The following is an 8,036-nucleotide window of genomic DNA, read 5'->3' as shown; positions in this document are numbered from 1 at the left end:
GAACTCTGGGTAGGAGAGTGGGTTTTATACCTACTTACGTTTTTTTTAGAGCTACAACTTTATTTTCACGACTGATCAGTTTGTTCATCGTGTGCAGGCATCTTTTGCATTCCTTTTTGCCTATGTCCTAGTGAGCTAAGTATAGACCAGTACCTTAATTATTTATAAACTTGAATGTGATTGTGTCAAACTCATGGGAACCTGGAAAAATGTTTGAGTCATCACGGGTTCGAGACATCAGGAAATGTTATTCTTAATTTGGACACTTGGGTCTTTCAAATGAGTGCAAGACAACCAGGAATTCAACACATCCAAATTCGACACAACAAGGTTCGTCTGTATTTCAGTAATGGTTTGTTTTAAAGAGCCATATACTACAATGAAGACATCTTCCTGAACCATTGCACACACTCCAAAAATATAATATTGTCTGGTCTTATGGCAACAGCTGATTTTCCATATACATCAATATGTCAGTGAAACTTCACATTCTCTATTTCCTCCTTTAGACACCCAGGTGTCTATTAATTTTGTGCAAGACCTTGCCCCAGCATGTATTCTGTTTAATGCTGGCACAGTGGAATACAAAGGCTATGTTTGCAGGAAACGGTCCTCATGATTATAAAGAGGCCGGCGTGTATTGGAGGCCTGCGTCTTATAGAGGAAATACGGTATATGCCTTTGTAGATTTGCAAACAAGCAATGACAGACAAGGATAACAATATAACTTGTTGATGATGATCCTTTTTCTGTTGTGTTCCTCATCAATCTTAAAAGTGACAATCGATTTCATGAAGGGCACACACAAAACAACATCACCTTTCAGTAGGACTGCACGGTATTACCGGTATACTGCTATACGCTTTTAAAAAAATATGTATTGCAATATCTTTTCTGTGTACCGGTATATTGGGTAAAAACAAGATAAGTTTCGTTTTCATTTGTATCATTTAACCTACAATATATCAGAAATTCATTCAAATATCCCTTCGAAATCAATTGACGTTATCTCATCTGTAAATGGGGGAGATTGACCATGCTTACTTTAACTTTTCAATATTTACTTCAGTAGGAAGGAAATAGGTACTGCATGTAGTCAGTGTCAATCACTATGAACACATTACCTCTCTAGATATCACAATACCTACTGCAATTTAGATACCTTTATCGCATTATATTGCAGTGCAATATTTTGCTAATATTCAGCCCTTACTGAATGCCATTTCAGCATTACTGACTCTTAGTCTTACCAAGTCCGAGACTAGTGATCCATGTCTTAATGTTTTGGGGGCACAGGTGGCCCAGTTGTCTAAGGCGCCGCGATTCGCTGTGCAGAGTTGCGTCCCTTGGGCACGCCAGAAACCTATGATTGTGGGTTCGAATCCCGGTTCGCCCCGATTATTTTTCTAGGTTTGTCAGCACCATACCCGTGCTCGTGGGTTTCACCGAAGTGGTAAACATCTGAGACCTGCATCACTTCGGGCTTTCCTCCCACATTAAGCTGACACGCTGTGATATAACTGTAATACTGTTAAAAGCAGCGTTAAACCCAACTCACTCACTCACTTAATATGTTTTAAGTGATAGGCAGAAAACAAGAAACTACCGGTAAATGTATTCAAGGATTGAAGTTGTGTTTGTTGATGTTCAATGAAGACAGTGTCTCAAGTGAGCAAATTCCACCATGTCGAGCCTATGTCATTTAATGTATTGTAAACATGGTATGCAAAGTAAGGCAAAGACTAATAAACTCATGTCAATTCCTTATGCATGCTTCTTTTTACATGCCTACATGGTCTACCATTTGAAATGAATTGAGAATGTTTTAGACGTTTCTTTCTTTTTTTCTGTGTATAATTTCTGTTTTCTTTCTTTTGTTTGGTAACCTAGTAAAGTGGTTTGTCATTTAGTACGGATATTTTTAGTTTTTAGTTAACATAAACAGTATTGTGATGTATATGATGTTGTCATTTAGTTAATAAATCATTAAACTCTATCTGTTCTACTCTATTTTGTTTTGTTGCCTGAAAAGAGACTGAGGTTGTGGCGGCTTCCACAAATGTCCTTTGTTAGCTTACCCTGATGTTGTCAAGATGTCAATTAGGATTTTCATTGGTCCTCCGTCCATCCACGTGTCTCAGCACTGAACTAAGAACTCCTCTTCAGCTAAAACTAAAATCGCCATCATGGCAGTTGTGTAAAAAAGGATGTGTAAGTGTGGTTCTCACAAACTTAGGATCATTTTCGATTATAACCATGATGTGCTGATCTTGTAATGGCAAAGGGACATAACCCTGCATAGATAGTTGCAGCACAATCATCCACTTGGTAACTGATGCTTCAGGAAGTAAATACAGACTATAGGTAAATAGTAAACAATTTATTGCTCATGTATGCCAAGATACACGTCCAAATGTATCACAATAAGACATGATCACATGGTGTACAGGAGGAGACCAAGAGGCACTTAAATCTGTACCATAAGGGAAGGTGCATGATTGACTGCTTACTTGAAGGAAATGCTGACATGTTGCATGCAACGTACAACTGCATATTCTATGCACTACTAATATTGCACGGAAATATATTACTAAAATAAGATACAACAGTTGTTCATTGATCATATATAAATTTTATATATAAATCTGTTAAGGAACTGATAATTTATTATAGTGTAGTGTGGCTGTGTTCAATTTTTTTGTCGAAAATAATCAAAATTCAAAAAGTCCTTTTTTATGTCTCCTCTCACCCCACCCCCAACCCCACCCCCTTAGTTGTGATACATTTTGTGAACTCATTTTTGTTATGACACCACGACTCAATAATAAATTATCAGTCCCTAAAGAGTAAATACAATAACAAATACATTTTAAATAAATTTCTGAACAATATATAGACTAACATCTAGTCTTTGAAATGAACATATTTTACAGAAAATAAACAGTTGTTAAATTATCTTATTAAAATGGAACAAAATGGAACCAAGAAACTTTCTTCATTTTCAGAAACTTTTTTCCCGACTTGCCAACTATTATAGACTTGCATGGGCTGTTTGAATAAATGGGTTTCCGGGTCAGCATTGCTAAATAAGGTAATATCAATCATTTATTTGAAGGTGTATTTGACACATGACTAGTGATGACAATATACTGATGGCAATAAGTAGGGGAACATACTAATAGATGCATGTTTCTGATATGACATCCCATATGAACTGTCAAGATGGCTGAAAACTGTTTGACAATTTTCAAAAAGGTAGTAACAATTTATCATATTATTTTATTCATATAAAGAATTTTTGTCTAATGCAGCACTACAGCTACATCTGCATTATTCTTATAATATTAGGTTCCTTTTATGTGGCGAAGCCTAGTGGTTAAAGTGTTCGCTTGTCATGCCAAAGACCCATAGTTCAATTCCCCATATGGATACATTGTGTGAAGCCCATTTCTGGTGATCCCTGCCAGGAAATTGCTTGAATATTGCTATAAGCACCGTAAAATCGTAATCTCTCACTCATTCATTTCTTTAATGTTTTCTGTCAGAACATATACAGCATATATTTGATTTGAGTTTGGTTTGGTTTAATGCGGCTTTAAATAGTTATGCATATAACAGTGTCAGCTTGAGGTGTGATGAAAGCCCAAATTGATGCAAGCTTCAGCACTTTACCGCTTTGGTGAAACCCACATGCACGGGTATGGTGCTTACAAACCTAGAAACCTAATCGCACCTGGGATTAGAATCTATGATCATGGGTTTCTGGCCCACCTCAGAGATGCAAATCTGCACAGCAAATTGCACCACCTTAAAAATAGGCTTGGCCACACATGCCTCCCTTTACGAACCATAAAAGAAAGTATCAAATATGCTCCTACATTTACAAACAGAAAGTAATATTTGTGACATTCAAAATACTTTTAAAGGTTGTATCAGATCGAACAAATACAAGACATACGGAAAGTGATCACTCAGAAACAAACGTAGTTCAAGGTATATTAAAACACAATGAGTTCCTCAATGTATAATCAAGCATTCGCCAATATATGGAAATTAACAGTCATCTCTTACTCATAAGATTATTAAAATGTGTGGTTAGTGAGTTGGGTTTTACGCCACTTTTAGCTATATTCCATCAATATTCTGGTCAGACCAGAAATGGCTTCACATGTCGTACCCATAAGGGAGTCAATCCTGGGCCCCCAGCAAATACTTTACCCGCAAGGCTACCCCACCACCCCATTAAAATGGAAAGAAATGTATCAGAATTTTGCAATCACTGCAAGATCGTAGAACTTGTTTTGAGTTTTTTAAGTTTAATGATACTGTCTTACTTGATCTTACCATCCTTGATGTAATACTGAAAGGTGTTTAAAAAACATTTGCACAGCATTTAACACTGGTGACGATGATGACGACGATGATGATGTAATCAGTGTGATGATGTTTGTCAACATTAACAAAATCTTAAATAAAACCAGATTATTCTGAAAGATTTGTTGTTGTTTTTTAATGACCACATAAATCCCACAAATTGTGGGTTGGTTTGTTGTTTAACGCCGCACTCAGCAATATTCCAGCTATATGACGGCAGTCTGTAAATAATCGAGTCTGGGCCAGACAATCCAGTGATTGATATCATGAGCATCAATTAACGCAATTGGGATTGATGACATGCATCAACCAATTCAGCGAGCCTGACCACCCGATCCCGTTAGTCGCCTCTAACGACAAGCATAGTCACCTTTTACGGCTTTTCACAACTAAGCCAGATGCACATTCCGTAAGTGCACATATTCACTTCTGAGCCCAACTTACAGCACATTTCAGTTTAATAAATGTATACATTAATTAAGTGAGTAGTAGGGCTTAATGCCGCTCTCAACAGTATTTCAGTGACATATTGGTGTGTCAGCTTGATGCAAGAAGAAAGCCTGAAGTGACTATGTTCACCACTCTGGTGAAACCCACTAACATGGGTCTGGTGCAGACAAACCTAGAAATGTTACCAGGGTAAATCACGGATTTGAACCCAAGATCTCCTGGGGGATGCAACTCTGCCCATTGAATTGTGGCCCTTTAGAGTGTGGGCCACCCATCCTCCATACGTATACAGGGGTTTGCTCCCATAGCATCAGAGACTAATTTCAAATACTACCATATTGGACGTTATAAGCGCCCAGGGCGCTCTCAAAATTAGAAATAGTTTTTTTTTATTAGAATATTATGTTGGTGGAAAAAAACAGAGTTGAAAGATAAATTTCATGGTTTATAGTGACAGCCTGAAATGTTTATGTACGAAAGATATATTTTTCCAGAATTTAATTGCCCAAAATTAAGGGTGCATATAACACACGAGTGTGTATTATACGCGAATAAATAAGTCTTGTGTACATTGATCAATCGGAAGGGGTGCTAATTGGGATTGTTCACTAGCCATTATATCAGCAAATATTGCCGTGGGAGCTTATTAGAGCGGGGCGCTTATTACGTCGATTAAGGTATAAGAGCTTTCACGTGAGTAAGGTAGTTGGGTTTGACACAGCTTTAGAGCTTTTGAGAAACGAACATTGAAACTTAGTGTTCATACATCAGATATAACTCACAAACCACCTAATGAGAAAGCACATTCAATGATATTTAACAATAAGGACATTCCAATATTGTGATTCTTTAGTCACAGTGAATGCTGTAAAAATGTTTGGTTTAATAAATTTAAAAACATGTTAAAACTGATTGCTCATAATACTAAAAATGTATTATACTATTTTGGCTACGGTTGGCTGGAGGCACTGCATGCTAACAATTCTACACTAAACAATTAGACCACAGTGAAACCTTTTTGACTGGAGCTCCAAGAGTCCACAACAATATATCACATCACATATATTTCTAGACAAGGGGGTGCCAATACCATTTTGTTTTGTTTGTTGTATAATACCACATTCTGCAATATTCCACCAATGCAATGATGGTCTGTAAATGATCAAGTTTGGACCAGACAATGCGATGATTGACATCATGAGCATCGATTTACACAACTGGGATATGATGACATGAACCAACCAAGTCACCTGACCACCCGATCCGGTTACCTCTTACAAGAAGCATACGTTGCTGTGTAGACCAATTCTAGCCCAGATCTTCACAGGGTGCCAATATGAAGAGGTACTGGTATAGACACTGTTGTAATGAAGGTTCACAGAAATCTCATTCAAATCAGATCTTATTTCCCAGCTATCGCTAAAAAAAGATCTGAGGACATCCCATTAAGGGTCACGTCAGAACGACCTTTCATCCAACAAATCAGAGCGTCGCTTACCAGTCGATTTCTTGTCAGTCATTTCATTGGTCGGTCAAATTTCGCGAAAGGTCGTTCTGACGTGACCCGTAATGGGATGTCCTCAGATCTTTGTTTAGCGGTAGCGAGAACTAAGATCTGATTTTAATGAGATTGGGTTCACAGAGATGTTCCATTATTATTTTAGCAATTCCCACCAAGAATATCAAATGATTGACCTCTTAAGGTTTCACTGTATCTATTCCACTCTACGTGCACCATGGATAGTTCAACAATGATCCTAAATGATCTAAATGAATATTCGGCAACTCCCAACAACTTGGAAACAATCTGTTTCGTGCATTGGCAAATGGAAATCTACATTGATAAGCAGGGTAAAAACAAACACCAGATGCTGAAACATCCCAGCCTATCCTCTCCGACACCGAGTGCACTGCTAAGAGTTGTCCTTGAGCATATTCTGTGGCAAGGGTCAGGCAGGGCGGCTGACAGGGTCACTGTTTGTAGTTTTACACCACAGTAATCAGTATCACAGCTACATCATGACAGCCTGTAATATCTGGGTCAGACAAACCATTTGTTGAATCCCACTTTATCAACCAATTCATCAGACACATTGAGGAACACTCAACCAATTCGTCAGGCACATTGAGAAACACTCAACCAATTAGTCAGACACATTGAGGAACACTCAACCAATTCGTCAGGCACGTTGAGAAACACTCAACCAATTCATCAGACACATTGAGGAACACTCAACCAATTCGTCAGGCACGTTGAGAAACCCTCAACCAATTAGTCAGACACATTGAGGAACACTCAACCAATTCGTCAGGCACGTTGAGAAACACTCAACCAATTCGTCAGGCACGTTGAGAAACACTCAACCAATTCGTCAGGCATGATGAGAAACACTCAACCAATTCGTCAGGCATGATGAGACACACTCAACCAAGTTACTGAGTCTGATAACCCAACACAATTTAGTTTCTCGACTACCCGGTACAACAATCAGTACAGTGCCGGGAACAGTTCCCACCCAGGACTCCAAATGTTTTTGTCAAAACATTGCTGGGACCTATTCCAGCCTGTGTTTCAAAACGTTTTTTAACTTTGATGATCTCAAGAATGATCTGAAAAATGCTAATCTACAGAATAGGGAAATTCAGCTTGGTTTTTTTTAATTACCACATACATCCTACAAATTGTTTGTTTGTTATTTAACGCAACACTCAGCTATATGGCAGCTATATGATGGCAGCTTGTAAATAATCAGGTCTGTACCAGACAATCCAGTGATTGACATCATGAGCATTGATCCACTCAATTTGGATACGATGACATGCATCAACCAAGTCAGCGAGCCTGACCATCCGATCCTGTTAGTCGCTGCTTTTGACAAGCATAGTCGCCTTTTACGGCAAGCATGGGTTGCTGAAGATATATGACGGCGGTCTGTAAATAATCGAGTCTGGGCCAGACAATCCAGTGATTGATATCATGAGTATCGATCCACATATATGGGACACGATGACATGCATCAACCAAGTCAGCGAGCCTGACCACCCGATCCTGTTAGTCACCTCTTACGACAAGCATAGTCACCTACTTAACGGAATGAGTGGTCAGATTCGGTGACTTGGTTGATTGTGTGTCATTGTACCCGGCGACATGGGGCACATGTATCAATCACTGGGCTCTCTCATCCAAAAATCAATTATTTACAGGCTGCCAT

This window comes from Haliotis rufescens, unplaced genomic scaffold (assembly GCF_023055435.1).
Source record: "Haliotis rufescens isolate VD_foot unplaced genomic scaffold, xgHalRufe1.0.p SCAF_7, whole genome shotgun sequence".
Classification (NCBI taxonomy): domain Eukaryota; kingdom Metazoa; phylum Mollusca; class Gastropoda; order Lepetellida; family Haliotidae; genus Haliotis; species Haliotis rufescens.
The sequence above is the reverse complement of the archived record's forward strand: the minus strand, read 5'-3'. Positions refer to the sequence as shown.